The sequence below is a fragment of the Mesoplodon mirus genome, assembly GCF_964341445.2.
Source record: "Mesoplodon mirus genome assembly, chromosome: 6".
NCBI classification, from domain to species: Eukaryota; Metazoa; Chordata; class Mammalia; order Artiodactyla; family Ziphiidae; genus Mesoplodon; species Mesoplodon mirus.
Window position 1 is genome coordinate 98,043,160 of NC_138982.1, and position 21,322 is coordinate 98,064,481.

Below are 21,322 nucleotides of genomic sequence, written 5' to 3' on the forward strand. Positions count from 1 at the left end.
GATAAAAAGCCCAGAGATAAACCCACGCACATACGGTCACCTTATCTTTGATAAAGGAGGCAGGAATGTACAGTGGAGAAAGGACAGTCTCTTCAATAAGTGGTGCTGGGAAAACTGGACAGGGACATGTAAGAGTATGAGATTAGATCACTCCCTAACACCATACACAAAAATAAGTTCAAAATGGATTAAAGACCTAAATGTAAGGCCAGACACTATCAAACTCTTAGAGGAAAACATAGGCAGAAGACTCTATGACATAAATCACAGCAAGATCCTTTTTGACCCACCTCCTAGAGAAATGGAAATAAAGACAAAAATAAACAAATGGGACCTAATGAAACTTCAAAGCTGTTGCACAGCAAAGGAAACCATAAATAAGACCAAAAGACAACCCTCAGAATGGGAGAAAATATTTGCAAATGAAGCAACTGACAAAGGATTAATCTCCAAAATTTATAAGCAGCTCATGCAGCTCAATAACAAAAAAACAAACAACCCAATCCAAAATTGGGCAGAAGACCTAAATAGACATTTCTCCACAGAAGATATACAGACTGCCAACAAACACATGAAAGGATGTTCAACATCTTTACTCATTAGAGAAATGCAAATCAAAACTACAATGAGATATCATCTCACACCAGTCAGAATGGCCATCATCAAAAAATCTAGAAACAATAAATGCTGGAGAGGGTGTGGAGAAAAGGGAACACTCTTGCACTGCTGGTGGGAATGTGAATTGGTACAGCCACTATGGAGAACGGTATGGAGGTTCCTTAAAAAACTACAAATAGAACTACCATATGACCCAGCAATCCCACTACTGGGCATATACCCTGAGAAAACCATAATTCAAAAAGAGTCATGTACCAAAATGTTCATAGCAGCCCTATTTACAATAGCCCAGAGATGGAAACAACCTAAGTGTCCATCATCGGATGAATGGATAAAGAAGATGTGGCACATATATACAATGGAATATTACTCAGCCATAAAAAGAAATGAAATTGAGCTATTTGTAATGAGGTGGATGGACCTAGAGTCTGTCATACAGAGTGAAGTAAGTCAGAAAGAGAAAGACAAATACTGTATGCTGACACATATATATGGAATTTAAGAAAAAAATATCATGAAGAACATAGCGGTAAGACAGGAATAAAGACACAGACCTACTAGAGAATGGACTTGAGTATATGGGGAGGGGGAAGGGTAAGCTGTGACAAAGCAAAAGAGAGGCACAGACATATATACACTACCAAACATAAGGTTGATAGCTAGTGGGAAGCAGCCGCATAGCACAGGGAGATCAGCTCGGTGCTTTGTGACCACCTGGAGGGGTGGGATAGGGAGGGTGGGAGGGAGACGCAAAAAAAAAAATAAAAATAAATAATTAAATAAATAAATAAAGATGGCATACTTGACACTGAGCTGTTCCTCCTGATGAAATCAACCATTCAGTCTAGAACCATGTCATCAGCACAGAGAATAACAGATACGCTTTGCTATGTCAAGAGATGTAGCACCTGGTTTATTTAAAAAATCTGACCCAAATTATCATAAGTTAAAATTAAAAACTGGGAAAGCCACATTAAATGCTACCTAAGCATGGAATTTACCTCAAGGAACCCATTGTGTTTCACAACAGGGACTCTGACAGTCACTGGAGAAAAATTAAAAGCCTTGGACTTAAATAAACCCTACAGTGTAGCTCTGGATACACACTGCAAAAATCTTTAAATGTTCTTGATCTCAACAACAATGAAAAACAAACAACCCAATTAAATAAAGGGCACAGGACTTGACTAGACATTTCTCTAAAGAAGACATACAAGTGGCCCATAAGCACATGAAAAAAATGTTCAACATCACTAATCATCAGGGAAGTGCAAGTCAAAACCACAATGAACTGCCACCTCACACCCGTTAGGTAGGCTACTATCAAAAGTAAATAACTAGGGGCTTCCCTGGTGGTGCAGTGTTTGAGAGTCCACCTGACAATGCAGGGGACACGAACCGGGTTTCATGCCCCGGGTCGGGAGGATCCCACATGCTGCAGAGCAGCTGGGCCCTTGAGCCATGGCCGTGGAGCCTGTGAGTCCGGAGCCTGTGCTCCGCAACAGGAGAGGCCACAACAGTGAGAGGCCCATGTACCGCAATAAATAAATAAATAAATAAATAAATAAATAAATAAATAAATAAATAAAACAAGTGTTTGTATGGATGTGGAAAAATTGAAACCTTTGTGCACTATTGGTGGGAATGTAAAATGGTGCAGTTTCTATGGAAGACAGTATGACAGGTCCTCAAAAAACAAAAACAGAGTTACCATATGATCCAGCATTTCCGTTTATGGGTATGTGTCCAAAAGATTTGAAAGTAGGGACTCACAAACAGATACTTGTACACACATGTATATAACAGCATTATTCACAGTTTAGCCAAAAGGGGGAAGCAGCCAAGTGTCCATCAGTGGATGATTGGATAGACAAAATATTGTGTATACATACGATGAAATATTACTCAGCCCTAAAAAGGAAGGGAATTCTGATGAATGCTACAACATGGATGAACCCTGAGGACTTTACGCTAAGTGAAATAAGCCAGTCACAAAAGACAAATATTGTACAATTCCACTAATATGAGGTACCTAGAGCAGTCATATTTGTAGAGACAGAAAGTAGAATGGTGGTTGCCTGGAGCTTGGGGCAAGGGAGAATGTGGAGTTGTTTTTAATGGTTATAGAGTTTCCCTTTTGCAGGATGAAAAAGTTCTGGAGATTGGTTGTACAACAATGTGAATACACTTTACACTACTTGAGCGGTACACTTAAAATGGTTAAGATGGTAAATTTTATGTCAGGTGTATTTTACCACAATTTTTAAATTCTTTTAATGTTCTTAATCAATTTCTCCATTAAGTGAATCATCATACCAGCAAACAATCATAGAACTGAGTCCAAAGGCTGCCTAATTCAAGCAGGATGTTAAACCAACTGAACCAGACCTGTGGTTTCATTAAGAAAGCTGTTATCAAGTTGCCCTTTGGAAGCTGTTGCATGTTATATTTTGAGCCCATTTTTCAGGGCCTTCGCCACCTCTTTCCCCAGGCTTAAGCTTTGAGAATTGAAGACAGAAACTAAGATGAAGGTGAAAGATCACTGGCCCAGAAACCTGGGTCCTCATAATGGCTTTGTTTCTGCTCACCATGTAATTTGGACCTCTGTTTTTCAGAAGGCTAGAAACATTCCTAAGAGTGTATAATGCCTTCCCAGCACCCTGTATCAAACAGCTAGCCTTATGGAAAAACAAGAACTAGTGATGTTGATAAACTATCAGACTTTTAGCATTCATAACAGAGACAAATGGATACTTAACCAAAGAAGCAGTGGTGTTAATTGAAGACGGATATTCTGATACCGTGGACGGAAGGAAGGAACAGTGAAGAGACAGAAGACAGAATGGTTCTGCAGCAGGCAGGGGGAATGGGCGAGGTGAAGGTAAGGGGTGATGAGACATGGTGAGGGCCACACAGAGCAGACAAAGTGTCTCCCATACTGCCCCCAGCTGAGCACCCTCCAGACACAGTGAACACGCACGCACACACACACTAGTCCACGTGTCAGGAGAGGGTGAGGGGAATGAGAAATGAGATGTGCTCAACTCTGGCTGTCACTCAATCTCAATAGTTTCAGCAGTCTCTGAGGGGAATGACTTACTAGGAAACCTTGCCCCCAACCTCACCTCCACATCACAGTGAAGTAGAGGCCAGAAGGCAAATGTCTCACATTGCCACCCATGTCTGTGCCTAAACATTTGTCTCCATCCACACCAACAATTCCATCCTCCCCACCATTACAATGGCAGCAGAGTCTCTATTCTCCTTCTGTCCAAGGCTGAACCCTTTGACCCATGCTCTGGATCCCATCCCTTCTGCATTCTCAGGAACTGTGTTTCATCCATTATTCCCTCCCCTATATTGTCATTCACTCCCCTCCCTTTAGCATGTACATATACTCAGATCTAAACCATTCTTCACCACACTTTTTAAAAATTCAAAATGTGGTATATAAAAGGAAATGAAGGTAAATATGGACTGAACTGTTAAGAATTAGGGTTATGAAACAACAGTCTTAAATGGGGATACAGGGTCTAGGAATTTTTTCTCTTCCAGTTTTATTGAGATATAATTGACTTATAACATTATATTAGTTTAAGGTATAACATAATGATTTGATATATGTATTAACTGTGAAATGGTCACCACAAGTTTATATATCTATATATAGATATAGATAGCTAGATAGCTAGATAGATAATATTAGCCATAAAAAAGAAGGAAATCCACCATTGCTGCAACATGGATGGAACTTGAGGACATTATGCTAAGTGAGATAAGCCAGAGAAAGACAAAAACTGTATGATCTCACTTATATGTGGAATATTTTTTAAAAAACCAAACTCATAGAAACAGGGAAGAGATTGGTGACTGCCGGAGGTGAAGAGTGGGAGCTCGGGGAAATGAGTGAAGGTAGTCAAAAAGGTACAAACTTCTAGCTTTAAGATAAATAAGTTCTAGGGATGTAATGTACAGCATGGTGGCTATAGTTGGCAATACTGTATTGTATATTTGAAAGTTGCTAAGAGAGTAGATCTTAAAAGGACTCTTTGAAAGAAAAAAATTGCAACTGGTGATGGATGTTAAGCTTATTGTGGTGATCATTTCTCAGTTAATATATATATCAAAGCATTATATTGTACACCTTAAACTAATATAATGTTATATGTCAATTATATCTCCATAAAACTGGAAGAAAAAAAATTCCTAGACCCCATATTCCCATTAAAACTGTCACTTCATAACCAGAATTCTTAACACTTCAGTCCATATTTATCTTCATTTCCTTATCTCCTCAGCCAACTGAAATCTCAGTGCAAATGATCTCAAAGTCACCAACAGGGCTTCCCTGGTGGCGCAGTGGTTGAGAGTCCACCTGCTGATACAGGGGACATGGGTTCGTGCCCCAGTCCGGGAAGATCCCACGTGCCGCGGAGCGGCTGGGCCCGTGAGCCATGGCCGCTGAGCCTGCACGTCTGGAGCCTGTGCTCCGCAACGAGAGAGGCCACGGCAGTGAGAGGCCCGCGTACCGCAAAAAGAAAAAAAAAAGTCACCAACAATCTTCCTGTTATCCAATATTGAGACATTTCAAATTATCTGATTAAGGACCACTCTGCAGCACAGGCTCTGTTGATCAGGCTGAACTTGAAATACTGTCTTCCTTCCTGGACTCTCTTCTCTCCTGATTTTCCTCCTTCCTCAGACTGAACCCTCCTCACATTCCAATAGCTATTGTCAGTTCCTCTCACTGAGTGCCCACATCACCCCTTTATCTGTAGTCCCAGGATGTAGCACAATGTTAATATTGAGTAAACCTCTAGAAATCCTGGTTGACAGATTGGTTCAAATATTGCAGTGGCTCTCAACCCTGGTTGCTCATTAAATCTATTGGAAACTTCTACATAGATAATAATATGCCAACTGGTTGTATTTCTGATTTAATTGGTCTTGGGTGAACTCCAGGCAATTTTCCAGAAGCTTCCCAGGTGAGTTTAGTGCTCACTAGTAAGTTTGTCATCCAATGCTAGGACTATAAGGACAGAAAATTTGCAAAATGCATATATCATTTTAGAACTAAACCATTTAGTTAGATTTGAGGTGGAGCTTTAGAATTCTGAGAGAATAAATTTTAAATTTACATTAGAAAGTTGTTTGAAATCAGCTCATCCATGGTCATGCCAGATCTGCAAACCCAGGAGATTCCTCTCACCCTCGCTTAGCCAGGAGCCCACGGGACCAACCAAATCCCAGATTTTGTCAAATGAACAAGTGACTATGACATGAGAGATATTTTTTCCTCTCCCTTCTGAGCCTGCCAGGATTCTTGGGCGTGCCTTTGCCCCACCCTCCCCCTAGTTTCCAAGAACCAACAGGTCCAAACCCTTCCAGAAGGTCTGGCCTTCCCTCTCGATTCTGCCTTGAGGGTGCAGAGTCTGCTGCATGCCTGGCTCACTTGAGAAATTCTGCCTGTTACTGTCAATGAGGGAGGTGTCTCCCACAGGGATGGCGTGACCAGAGAGGCATATTCACACAGAGGCAGTTTTATTTGTTTTGTGTGTAATTACTTGACTGTAGTTGTGGGTTTTTTGGGTTTAGGGGAAGAGGTGAGGAAGGAGTTGGTCAAAATGAGGCTAGAAGGGTAGAAACAAAACAACCATAAAAAGCTGTGAGACCCAACCACAGTAAGAAACAATTCCATCCACCCAGCCCACCTCTTCCTGTGCCACCATATTTTGCTGCACACACATCTACCCGCCCACCCACTTATTCTAGAGAGGGAGGAAGAGAGATCACAAAGAGACGTAAGATTTCAAAATTGATCTTGAATTGTGACCAACCTGTTATTTAATGATGATTTCAACAGTCATCTTAATAGCAAGAGAACTAAGTCTGAAAGGTCTGAACCAGTGATTGTGGAAGGTTCTGGGAATTTCATGTTGCCAGGTTGTTCAGGAGGTCTGGATGTTCCCTCTCCACCAGATACTTCTCAGCAAAGCTACAGAGTCTCATCAGAAAAAAGGAAAAGAAATCCACCAAAGTTCAATTCATAGAAACTCTGGCCTTGATCTAAAACTCAAGATAGGATTGTGTATGGTACTCCATATTGAGAATGGCTTAAGAACCAAGAATTTATGCTACTGTTGGTAAAGATCAGATTCTTCATATTTTACATATTGAAAGAGTGGACTAAAGGAAAGGAAAAGAGGGACAGAAGGGGCACATAACTGTTTGCAAAGGGCAGCGAATTCAATCAAGGAGTGATTATTGCAAAACACATGGCTCTGGTCTTAGCATTTGCCGGAGGCAAAAGTTGCGTGCTTACAATTTTTGTCCCCTTCTCTACCCTGAGAAATGGGTAAAAATTATACTGCATAGGAAAGTGGAACTACAAGGAGTGGGTGACCATTATGGGAAGCAGTTTTCAGTTCTGACTGTCAGAAGGACTGCCTGAGAAAGTAATGGGGTCCCCATGCTCTACATCTTCACAGGCAGGGTAACTGCCATTGAGTTTTAAGGGGCATCAAGTTAGAGCCATTGGATCTTTAAGATGCCTTTTGGAACAAAGAGTCAATGATGGCAGCAGTATAGATTACTGAAATTGCTTTCCACCCCCCAGTCATCAACAAATCTACTACATCTAAATGTTGTCCTCATTCCGATTTAACCTTTTAAAACAAGTTCACTGGTAAATTTTAAGGATCTACTAAGTACTCAGCATGGTGATGGGTTTTCTGAAGAAGAGAGAAAATTTATTATGCTGAAGAACTAGATTAGAGGGACTTCCCTGCTGGCACAGTGGTTAAGAATCCACCTGCCAATGCAGGGGACACGGATTCAATCCCTGGCCCGGGAAGATCCCACATGCCACGGAGCAACTAAGCCCATGTGCCACAACTACTGAACCCTCATGTCACAACTACTGAAGCCCACAAGCCTAGAGCCCATGCTCCGCAACAAGAGAAGCCACCACAATGAGAAGCCCACGCACTGCAACAAAGACCCAACGCAGCCAAAAATAAATAAATAAATTTTTTTTAAAAAAAGAACTTAGGGCTTCCGTGGTGGCGCAGTAGTTGAGAGTCCGCCTGCCGATGCAGGGGACGTGGGTTCGTGCCCCGGTCCGTGAAGATCCCACATGCCGCAGAGTGGCTGGGCCCGTGAGCCATGGCCACTGAGCCTGCGCGTCCGGAGCCTGTGCTCCGCAACGGGAGAGGCCACAGCAGTGAGAGGCCCACGTACCGCAAAAAAAAAAAAAAAAAAAAAAAAAAAGAACTTAATTAGAGAGTTAGCAAAAGAATGAAGTCATCTAAGTAGGGGTAAAAATAGGAAAAATAAATAGAAAATCAGAAAATTCTAGAACCCCCTAGAACTCTTCCTTTCTCCTTAATAATGATCATGAGACCTCCTTCTTTGGAAAGAACCATACTGCCCCAGCATTCTGCCTCGGTACTCCCTTGTTTGACTCATTTTCACCCAAGGGTAGGGAGGGCAAATTAGAGTGAGGTGTTTGTTGGGTTTCAGCCATGCTTTTCAAATTACCCAGCTCACATTCTGTGTGGGTTTTATAGCCAGCTGCCTTTCCTTGGTGATTCACGGAGCCTCTGAAACCTCCTCTTCTCTACTCTGCCTCCCACCTGGGGCAAGAACCAATGATTCTCAGGCTAGAGCTGAGAGGCCGGTATGAAGGAGGCTTATGTGTGATGAAAGATGACAGGGCAATAAAGACCTGACACCTGGCTTACACTGGGTCCCTAAGTTACGTTCTCCTGGATCTGAACAGCGGCAAAAGGGAAACACCCTTATCAGATCCCGTGTGCTCTTGCTGGGCAAACAGGAAATTTAAATCTTACCCTCCCTGGGCGTGCTGTGTGCCACAACCCATCCTTCACACAGCCTTCAGGTCTTTCTAAATTACCACCTGATCCTGGTTCTTCCTTGACTAAATTATTTCTGGGGGTCCCTCGCTCCTACACCAACTCCTTTAACAGAATCCAAGGCCCTCCGAGACCCAGCCCTTGCCTCATTCTCCAGTCTCATTTCTCTCCATTCCAGGTCTCAGACTCTTGTAAATAGATCAGCACACAATTCTGTATCATATCTCTGCCTTTTGTTTGTATCTTTCTCTCTTTCCAATGTTTGACCACCTGATGATCCCACGTCTAAAAGCATGGTCAGCCCCGGGTTTTTCCTGAGTTAAGGCAATGCCAGTTCCCTGGGGCAGTACGTGAATGAAGCCAGGAGGAACTGGCAGGTTCTTACCTATTTTGATGTTGTCTTATGCAAACAATGCACCTAGGCTCCTCCAGATCTCACTTTTTGTGGGGAATTAGCAAAGCAATGCCTCTCTCCAAGCCACTGCCTTTGGCCCTCTTTTGCCCAGAAGGAAGATGACAGAGGGAAACTTAAAGCAGTGCTTTTCCTTAGTGCCCCTGAGGGGAGAGAAAAGATTATCCTCTTTCCAGAAAGTTCTAGGGAGCAAAGGCCCACACTCTATTGAAGACACTTGCAGAGCATAGGACATGGAGCTGCGAGTGTCCTACACTAAGATTACCCCCTTTCTCTCTGTCTTTCTTCCCACTTCTCTTCATCTTACCACCACAATTTCTGCCACGTTTAGCATTTCATGGTCATTGGACCTGAATTAAAGATTTAGCAGAAAATAATCAAGTTAGTTTGAATTTTCATTTCCTCAAATATTTCCATTCAAGTCACAAATGTTTTTAAATACACTAGAGAAAATACATAGCTTTATCTGGCGGACATTTTTAATACATTTTCTTTTAGGTAATATGTAAGGTGTTTTATATTACCAATCCCATCACCAGTTATTTGATAATTCTTCACCTTTCTAGAGTGCCTCATATTTGGTTCTTGAGCATATATGATTACATTTTATCCTTGCGTCAGTCCAAAAGCATAGCCACAAATCCTGTCTATCCTGTCCGCTAAATATCTCTCAGACCTGACCCATCCCTCCCTTTCCCTTCTGCCTCTGCCTCAGTTCAGGCCTTCATCAGTCCTCATCTGAACTTTTATATTAGCATCCTAACCAGACAGACAGACAGCTTGAATTCTATTTTTCTATTTCCTCCCTCTCCACCACCCACTTCTAAAGTTCATTCTCCACTGCTCCAGACCTTTCTAAATTATAACCCAGTCCTGTAACCTCTGTGATTTAATTACTTCGGAGGTTCCCTTTCAACTACACAAAGTCTAAACTCCTTTGCACAGTACACAAGGCTCTCCAAAATCTGCCCCTCTTCTCTCTCTAATCCCATTTCTTACCCTCCAAATCTCAAATGTTTTGCAATTGACTGAAGATATAATATTTTCTTTTTTTGTTAAATATATATATATATATATATTTTTTTTTGGCTGCGTGGGGTCTTTGTTGTGGCATGCAGCCTCTTCCTTTCAGCACGTGTGCTCCTCTCTAGTTGTGACACGTGGGCTTTTCTCTAGTTGTGGCGCACAGGTTCCAGAGGTCTTGGGCTCTATAGTTTGCAGCACGCAGGCTCTCTAGTTGAGGCGCATGGGCTCAGTAGCTGTGGCGCACGGGCTTCGTTGCCCCGCGGCATGTGAGATCTTAGTTCCACGACCAGAGATCTAACCCGCGTCCCCTTCATTGGAAGGCGGATTCTTTACCACTGGACCACCAGGGAAGTCCGATAATATTTTCTTGTATACTGATGGCTTCATATAGTTTTTCCTCTCTGGAATGTCCTTTTTATCTTTGTCTATTTGGTGACACCTATTTGTCCTTTGAGAAACAGACCTAGTGTCTTCTGTTTTATGGAGCCATCCTCCGCCACCCAAAGACAGAATTGATTACTCTCTCTGCTGGGTCACAACTTAATCCTGCACTTATTTCTGCAATAGCACTTATTGTATTGTTTTGCAATTACTTCATTATGTCACTGGCTCCCCTAGTAAGCTATGAACTCCACAAGAAGAAGAAAGTAATCAAATAGATCTTTATATACTCATTGCTTGCACAGTGCATTGTTGTTGATCTATAAATCATTCTTAAATAAGTGAATAAGCAAATGAATTGCAAGGGATGGGGAAAAAGAAAGAAAATACATCTGATTTATTCCATTTAATAGGAGAAGAAACTGGGCTAGATGCTAATCCTACGAAACTGAAGGCATATAAGCAAAAAGCTTAGAATCTAAGAACTATACTCCAAAATAGAAGGCAAAATAGAATACTAGGGAAGCTCAGAGATTCATTTCCAACTGGAAAGATATAGGAACTGATAGATCCTTAAAGATGAGTAGAATTCAGCAGGAATAAAGAGGGCAACATTTAAACTTTTCTGGAATGAAGGGTAATATATACAAGTCAATGAGAATAGGAACAACAGAGGCAAAAGCACAGAGTTGCTAAGGATGGAGGGAAGGTCATGTAGTTCATGTAACCAGGGTTCATGGCAGTAGCATGGCAAGCGCACCTGTAAAGTTAGATGGAGCTCAATCAGGCAGGGCCTTGACATTTTGACTCTGCAAAAGGCAGCCATTGGGATCAGAAAATCACTTTTTGTTAAAAAATGCTCTTTATAAAACAAGAAACAAGAGATGGGAGCTTCTCAGGCAGGGTTGCTCATATTCTTGGCTCATGTTTTACCACAATTTACTTTACTCAGCCCAGTCATCTACCTCAGTTGGCTTCAAATGACTTTCAGCCTTACCAAAAATCAACCCCACTCTAAAGAGCAAAACTTAACACCTTTGGTGGTATTAAAAAAAAAGTTCCAAAAAAGTGAAATTCCAAAATCTTGAAAATGTCAATAATGTAGAAATATGCTTTCATTCTGAAGGAAATGGGCTGCATTTGGATATATAAATTCAGGTATGTTTGCCAAAAAAGAAAGTCATATTACAGATAGTGGCCAAGCCTGTGTTGTTTACTATTCTATCCCTCCATGCAGACCCAATACTGTGGTCACCAGATGCATGCGGCTGTCATTCACCTGAAGTATGGCTAGTTTAAATTGACTTGTAAGTAAAATACACACTGAATTTTGAAGTCTTAGTTAAAAAATTACAGTATCTCAATAATTTTTATGTTGAAATGATTATATTGTACCTAACTGTGTTAAAATTTACCAAAAACTTTTTTAAATAAAAAAAAAGTCATACACTTTAGCATCAATGATGGGTATATATAAAGTGTGTATGATCTGTGATGAAAGACATATATATGTCAGATAGAAATAAGAGAATAAAAGAATGGAAAAACAATACATTGAGTATTAGAGCTTTCATTGCTCTCAGTTGACACCCATAGCCTCTCACTCTTCAGATAAAAGGGTATTTGTCATTCAGTCACCAACCAAAAGCAGAGTAATGATTTAACTTGCAAAATAATCATGAAGGGCTTCCCTGCTGGCCCAGTGGTTGAGAATCTGCCTGCCAATGCAGGGGACATGGGTTTGAGCCCTGGTCTGGGAAGATCCCACATGCCGCAGAGCAACTAGGCCTGTGAGCCACAACTACTGAGCCTGCGCGTCTGGAGCCTGTGCTCTGAAACAAGAGAGGCCGCAATATTAGAGGTCCGTGCACCGCGATGAAAAGTGGCCCCCGCTTGCCACACCTAGAGAAAGCCCTTGCACAGAAATGAAGACCCAACACAGCCAAAAATAAATATATTAATAAATAATGATAATAAAAATAAAGGAATTCCTTTAAAAAATAATAATAATAATAATCATGAAGCACAACAGTACCTGCCTTTTCCCTCAATACCTCCCATTCCTATTAATATAAAGAATGATTTTTTTTTTTAATTCTTTTGGCTGCATTGGGTCTTTGTTGCTGCGTGCAGGCTTTCTCTAGTTGCGGCCAGCAGGGGCTACTCTTTGTTGTGGTGTGCAGGCTTCTCATTGTGGTGGCTTCTCTTGTTGCCAAGCACGGGCTCTAGGCACGCAGTCTTCAGTAGTTGTGGCTCACAGGCTCTAGAGCGCAGGCTCAGTAGTTATGGTGCATGGGCTTAGTTGCTCCACAGCATGTGGGATCTTCCCAGGGCTCGAACCCATATCCGCTGCATTGGCAGGAGGATTCTTAACCACTGCACCACCAGGGAAGCCCAAGAATGATTTTCAATTGTAACAAATACTATAGGGAAGAAGTAAAAATTTTATAAATACAGTACCATAGTTTATTATTATTATCATTATCATCTGGGCCTCCTCTGTGACAAAAAGAGAAAAATATTTACCAATCTTTCAGGAATGCTGTGGAATTTCAATAATTCATGTGGCTAAAGATCCAGCTCCATCAGGTTCAGCCACAGTGTTCGAGATTTTTTTAGAATTAAGTAAAATCAGCTGCATAAAACTATAGCTCATACTTTAAATAGCACTTTATTACATAAATTCATCTCACAACCACAACAAGGAACTGGCAGAATAGCCTTTGTGTTGTCAACAATTTTTTTTTCCACTAGTTGTGCAGCAAGGTTGTAGAATAGACTTTGGGGACTCTCACTAGCAAGATTATAGACTCATGTGGACCGTAGACTTGTAGTTATTCAAATCATCTTTTGTTTTAGTAACTCCAATGCTCTTTGTTTTGTATTAAATAATATATTTCCTTCTCCTTTTTTTTGATACTCAGCAGTTTCTTAACTACCAAGACAATTTCCCTTTTCTGACCATCCTAACACAGACATACATATAACAATACAAGAGACTCCATAAATACTGTCCTAATTAAAACAATGCCTAGAATCAAGACTTTTAGGATGCAGATTACCAGTCAATTCAAGATTTTTCTCTGAAAAGGGGGCAATATGGTATGATAGATAAAGCAGAGGATTAATAAAAGATAAGATGAACCATGTCAAGATCTGATATTATTTGGTCTGCCATCTCTCCTGACCTCAATTTCTTCATTCTCAGAATGGAGATAAACTGCTACACAGGATTATTAGGTAAACCACACCGTGCCTACAAAATCGGCTTGTAAAGTAGTTTATCTGTGCTACTATTATGATTATGATAAGAAGTTACCAACTCTTCCCGCAAAACATTCATAGGGCAGGAGGTTGGGAGCTGGAGAGAGCAAGGGAGGTACCCGCCAAGTTGTGGAAAGGACTGGGACCAGAAAGGGAAGGTGAAAGTTAGACTTGGGAAAAAAGTGCTAGGGAGACAATAATGTCGGCCCACCAAAGGGTTGTGTGAAGGAAACAAAGCAAGTAAAATGTAGTTACTAAAAATTAATTTGCACAAAACATAAAGATTTGTGTCTGAATGTTTAAATGAACTTATCCTTTTGAGAGCGTTTGCCAAAGATGCAAGCATTGTCATTGGAGATTGGCCCTTTTAGGACAATGTCAAATAAAATAGTGTTTGCCCACACATGCTTTTGCCAAAGTGCAAACAGACAGGATGCTGTCTATGAAGAGAGGTACCTCTGGTTGTTTGCTTTTAACAGACTCACACTTACCTACTCCTCCGAATTAGATTTGTTTTTCCTTCTCAGTGTCCCCTGTTAAATCTAGACTCATGTCTGTCCTACTTTGGAGGAGTGTAATCAGTAACACAAAGTAATTTAATGTCATCATAAAAAAATGTTATTTGCCCAAGCAAAGGTATATAATTTATTATCTCTATTGTATACCATCTATTTTACACATGTATTATCATTCAATCCATGCAAGTTATAGGTGACAACATTTTACAGGGAGAACACAACGATTTGACAGATTGAATGACATACTCAAAGTCAAACAGCCAGGAAATTCTCACTCTACTTGGAATGGCTCCAATGCCAATGCTCTTTGGCAGACAAGAGGGTTGTGCAGGACTTTCTGTTCTACCCAAGTTGGTTCCTTAGCCAAAAATTTTAGTAAAGTTTTTGGGCTTGGTGATAGCAGGTGTTGGTGTACTACACTCAAGAGAGACAGAGGCAGGTCAGAGGTCCTCATCCACCACCCCTTTTACATTTGAACTTCAGTAACTTCTTAGGGAAAGTAGCACTGGATTATCCTGTTCTATCAGTATGAAACCAGTCAACCATTTGAAAGAGAAGGATAAAGGTGATTCCATGGGGTTGAATCCGATACCTTTAAAGTTCCTTCCTTCTTATAAGAAGTCCCTGATTTTAGTGCCCTTTTCTAATTTTCCAAAGTTAAAGATAATCGTCTCATTGTTTTAAGAACAGTACAATTTCTACTAATTCCTTCAGTCCCAGAAATGAGAATATAGTAGATTAAAAATTCCTCATCCATTTCATGAAATCTTTTCTTCAAAAAGAAACCACAGGGGCTTTCCTGGTGGCGCAGTGGTTGAGAGTCCGCCTGCCGATGCAGGGGACGCGGGTTCGTGCCCCGGTCCGGGAAGATCACACATGTCGCGGAGCGGCTGGGCCCGTGAGCCATGGCTGCTGAGCCTGCGCGTCCGGAGCCTGTGCTCCGCAGTGGGAGAGGCCACAACAGTGAGAGGCCTGCACCGCAAAAAAAAAAAAAAAAAAAAAAGGAAACCACAGCAATCCTCTGTCCTCGTGACAGGTAACAGTCAGGTTTCTGAGACGTGCCGAAGGGTTTCTACTGTCTGCCACAAGGTTTGGGTGTGCTGTCCCTACACCCTGATTTCCCAAGATCAAAACAACACTGGAAAGAGGTTGCTTAACAAGTCTCTGTGAAAATTTCATGCTTCTCAGGCATAGTACATGTTATTTATTATTCAGTGAAACTTAAGTGAAAATCCTCAGCTACCACCACTCCTCCACTTCTCCACTACACACCCCTAATTCTAGAGCTTATACAGAATGATGCCACACACATGGAGACCAAGCCTACCTTTTGGAGACCTGAACCAAACCTAGCGAACTCAACCAACATTTTGGAATTCAACTCATAACAGAAAGCCGGTCAAGAGACAGCACGTCCACATATCTGTTCACCTCTGCAGGCAGTTGTGCATCTTTTATCACTGCTCTGCCCCAATTCCATTTGTGCAACCACCATGTCCAACATTTCCAAACTTTAGGGTGGCACTACCCTGATCACCATGAGGTAAGTCATAGCAGGAGGGTACAATGATGCAAACTCAATTCACTCCACAGTGCATCAGCAGTGCAGTGGTGATGCTCCACAAACTCTGCTCAGAGGATTCTTATCCCAGCGGAATTTAAGTGCAGGTTTTCTGGGTCACTCCTAATGCTTCTCCTCAGCCTGAATCCTTCTCGGGTGCCATCTTTGCTTTCTACTTGAGGGTGTTTTCCACAAGATCAAATGGACTTCCAGACATTGAAAACAGGTGAGGTTTGGGACAGAAAGTCCCAGTTTTTTAGAACCTGTTTTAATAAATGTACATTGGTCTGTCAACAAACTCGGAATGCCAAGGATGCCTTCAGAAACATCATGTTGCCCTGTTCAGCTCCAACAATCCAAGAAAAGACAAAGTTTTTCATCTTTGTGCATGAGAATCATCCAAAGAGATTATTTAAAATATAGCTTCCAAGGGTTCTCTCCAAGCCTCCTGAACCAGAATCTCCAGGGGTAAAAACCAGGGATATCTTTCTCACAAGCTGCCTAGTTGATCCTAGTGAAAATGCAAATTTGAGAAACATTGCTGTGGCCTAAATTGGTAAGATGAAGATTTGAAACCATAGTGGTAAACACCTTCCTTACAACTCGAATTTTTCCTAGACTATGCAATTGTCCTAAGAGGTGACAGTTTCCAGAGAGCTCCAAGCTTACACTAGTGGGCATGCAACTGGGAGGAAGCAGATACCCACCTAGACCCTAACCCTGGTCATATTGAGATGAAGATATAGAATATTCCTCCCTTCTCTCACCTGTCCTCCCTCCTGACCAAGAGCTGGCTTGTTACAAATGTGGGGGCTTTATTAGTAAGAATCATATTCTATGTCAGTGTTTGGTTTTTTTCACAATGAAATGACAGGATTGGTTAGACAGAATACTTTTAGAGGATTTAATGTCTTCGCTTTCACAAGGAAGGACAAGATCTCCACCTCAATGGCAAATATGTTGAACCCAAACATCCTGGGACTAAGATCCCTAGGGTAGAAGTTCATAAAGTTAATATGACACTGAACACAACAGATAAGGAGCTGAGTAACAGTGTGACCTGTAGGCAGTCCAGACCTGAGCTCAGTGATAGCTTTCACTTTACTCTGAGCCTCCATGGAGAGGAAGTTCAAAGCCAGTTAGCCACTAATGGGAAATTCATGTTCACTTTCGACATCCCCTGTTTTTCCCTTTTTTTACTGCCACAGTTGCAAGTTGAGTTTCTATACACAAGCAGACAGCCATGGATAAGCCCAGTTGAAATAATGCCAACTGACTAGGTCACACTGAAATAGATGCATAGTGACTGAACAAAAGCTGTAGAGAACTTCACACGGCCACACAAATAGGTTTTGCAGCTTCTCATGAAATGGGAGAGTACTTGGTTAAAAATTTTTCTAAACATCAAAAACTAGATAAATTTAAAACAGGTTTATGGAAGTTATTAAAGTGCAAATGTATTGGGCTGGCCAAAAATTTCGTTCGGGTTTGGCCATAACAGCTTGCAGCCAAACCCGAACGAAATTTTTGGCCAGCCTGCTAATACTACAGTAATAATTCTATACATTATTGCATTCAGCAGATGTGTATTGAGCACCCACTATATGGTAGACACAGCGCTAGGCACTCAGGATTCAAAGGGAAATAAGAGACAGACAGACTTGACCTCAAAGGGCTTTGTTTCTAGGAAATGGGAGACAAATATGTGAGCATGGGCTTACAATAAGGAATTATGGGTGTTGTGGCAAAGCGGGTGGACAGGTGACCATGGGCACAAAAGAGGGAATCGTTAATTGGTCTTTGAGAAGAATGCAAGAGCTGGCCTGTGTTGAGTCTTCCATAAGGAAGGGGTGTTCATGGAGGAGACACAGCAAGGAAAGCCTTTCTGGGCAGCGTGAACAGAAGCATAAAGACATAAAACCCGGGCTTCCCTGGTGGCGCAGTGGTTGAGAGTCCCACTGCCTGTGCAGGGGACGCAGGTTCGTGCCCCGGTCCGGGAAGATCCCACATGCCGCGGAGTGGCTGGGCCCGTGAGCCATGGCCGCTGAGCCTGCGTGTCCGGAGCCTGTGCTCCGCAACGGGAGAGGCCACAACAGTGAGAGGCCCGCGTACCGCAAAAAAAAAAAAAAAAAAGACATAAAACCCCTGGCACATTTGGAAAATGGCAAATCGTTTGGGACAACGGGAACATCACAGAATACAAGGAAAAAGACCTAATAAGGATGATTCTGCAGAAGCAGGCAGGGGACCACGAGGAGCCTGAATGATATGCTGAGGTGCTGAGGCTCAATAAGGTGCCAACGAAGAGTCTGAGGTCTTAGTCTCAGAAAGGTCGCTCTGGGGGAAACGTAGCAATTAAACATAAGCAAAGAAGCACTGGAGGCATGGAAACTAATATGAAGGCTATTGCAATGATCTGGACAAGATCAGGAAGCCTGAATTAAGGCAGGGATAGTGAAATAGGGATGCATACAGACACTGGAGCTGTTAAGAGAGTAAAAGTCCACTGACAAAAACCCAAGTAGCCTAGTGTCCCTCTTCTTACTCTTCCAGGTGGTCAAGTTATTTGCTTAAATGACTCCATGTGGGACATAAATGGGTAAGGCAACTGTCTAGATGCAATTTCATTTCTCTGATAAAGTATTCAGGAGTGCTAAGGAGCAGTAAGATAGCTGAACTTAGATAAGGCAGGATGGAAAAGAAAAGAGCCAGGGTAATGTAAAATAAGCAATTTTCAGCAGTTGCCCAAGAGTAAGGGTTGGGGGTAGAGTGACTACAAAGGCTTATCAAGAGGGAGTTTTTTGTGGGGAGGGGGATGAATTGTTCTATACCTTGACTATTACGGTAGCTACATGACTCTGTTTTTAACTGAAGTATAGTTGACTTACAATGTTGTGTTAGTTTCTGATGTTCAGCAAGAATATATATACATATCTTCTTTTTTGTATTCTTTTTTCTATTACAGTTTATTACAGGTTACTGAATATGGTTCCCTGTGCTCTACAGTAGGACCTTGTTGTTTATCTATTTTATATATAGTAGCTTGTATCTGCTAATCCCAAACTCCTAATTTATCCCTCCCTCCCCTCCCTTTCCCTGTTGGTAACTGTAAGTTTGTTTTCTGTGTCTGTGAGTCTGTTTCTGTTTTGTAAATAAGTTTTTTTGTATCATATTTTAGATTCCACATATAAGTGATATCATATGGTATTTGTCTTTCCCTGTCTGACTTATTTCACTTAGTATGAAAATGTCTAGGTCCATCCATGTTGCTGCAAATGACATTATTTCTTTCTTTATTATGGCTGAGTAATACTCCATTGTATATATGTACCACATCTGCTTTATCTATTCCTCTGCCAATGGACATTTAGGTTGCTTCCATGTCTTGGCTATTGGAAATAGTGCTGCTATGAACATTTGGGTGAATGTATCTTTTTGAATTAGAGTTTTCTCTGGATGTACGCCCAGGAGTGGGATTGCTGGATCATACAGCAACTCTATTTTTAGTTTTTTAAGAAACCTTCATACTGTTTTCCATAGTGGCTGCACCAATTTACATTCTCACCCACAGTGCAGGAAGGTTCCCTTTTCTCCACACCTTCTCCAGCATTTGTTATTTGTAGACTTTTTAATGATGGCCATTCTGACCAGTGTGAGGTGATACCTCACTGTATTTTTGACTTGCATTTCTCCAATAATTAGTGATGGTGAGCATCTTTTTATGTGCCTATTGGCCATCTGTATGTCTTTTTTGGAGGACTGTCTATTTAGGTCTTCTGCCCATTTTTTGGTTGGGTTGACTTTTTTGTTACTGAGCTGTATGAGCTGTTTGGATATTTTGGAAATTAAGCCTGTGTCAGTTGCACATGGCTCTTTACTTTTGTAAAAACTCATAGACCTATATACCAAAAAGAATAAATTTTACTATATGTAACTTTTTTTAATTGGAGGGAAAGGCAAATAAATTATGCAATTCTCAAAGATAACTCAGTTTATAACAACATGAGAAGGGAAACTTACTTATTCTTGGACATTCATTCATTGATTCAACAAATACACATTGAGCACATACTCCATGCCAGAAACCATGCTACGTGTTGGAGACATGGTGGGAAATAGGCCCCATGCAGCCTACAGTCTAGTGGAAAAGACACCCATTAAATAAATATTTCTGTAAATTCAATTACAATAGTGATAAGAAGAAATAAAGAATAACATATTATGAAAGCATGTAACAAACATCCTTGAAGCGGTGATACTGAAGTTAAACCCTGAAGGATAAGATTGAGTTGACTGAAGGTGAAGAGGGGTAGTCAAGGGAAAGAGCAGCATTTTGGAAGACCCTGAGATAGGAGCCCTCACATATCCACACACACTCTCACATGCTCACACATGCTCACAAACACCCTCACAAACTCACCTACTCATTTACACATTAAGACACTTGGTGTTTCTATGAAATTGAGTTGTTTGTAGTGAGGTGGATGGACCTAGAGTCTGTCATACAGAGTGAAGTAAGTCAGAAAGAGAAAAACAAATACCGTATGCTAACACATATATGTGGAATCTAAAAAAAAATTAAAAATAAGAAAAGGTCCTGAGGAACCTAGGGGCAAGACAGGAATAAAGATGCAGACGTAGAAAATGGACTTGAGGACATGGGGAGGGGGAAGGGTAAGCTGAGACGAAGTGAGAGTGGCATGGACATATATACACTACCAAATGTAAAATAGATAGCAGTGGGAAGCAGCTGCATAGCACAGGGAGATCAGCTTGGTGCTTTGTGACCACCTAGAGGGGTGGGAATAGGGAGGGTGGGAGGAAGATGCAAGACAGAGGGGATATGGGGATATATGTATACGTATAGCTGATTTACTTTGTTATACAGCAGCAAATAACACAACAATGTAAAGCAATTATACTCCAATAAAATGTTAAAAAAAAAAAAAGACACGGTGTTTCTAAGATCCTTTATGCTGTGTAACATTTCTATGATAGAAACTGGCAAAGGCTTTCTATAGACCTCCCATATCTACCACTTACCAGATGTGTCACCTCAGGAAAGTTTTTTAACCTATATTAGTACTTCAATTTTCTCATCTTCAAACAGGATTATTAATTAGTAATTATAATATTCCGGTACTAATTACTAATTAGTACTTGAAGATTGGGTTATTATAAAGAATAAATTGGTTAATAAAAATAAAGCCTTAAGAACAACATCTAGTGACTTCCCTGGTGGTCCAGTGGTTAAGACTTCACCTTCCAATGCAAGGGGGGCAGATTCGATCTCTTGTTGGGGAGTTAAGATCCCACATGCCTCTCAGCCAAAAAACCAAAACATAAAAGAGAAACAATATTGTAACAAATTCAATAAAGACTTTAAAAATGGTCCACATCAAAAAAAAATTTTTTTAATAAAATAAGAACAACACCTAGAACATTAAGTACTCAATAATAGTAATTTATTATTACCAAAACTACTACTACACAATTATTTTTAGAGACCCTCTTTCAATTTCTTAGAGAGAATAGATGGCTCTTAGACTCAATTTTTGGAAACAACATAGAAAAACTACACTCGACCCCACCATACTAACTTCCTATGAATAGGGTCAGTGTCCTGAGCCATATGATGGGATTCATGACTATTAAAAATGCTTTTTCA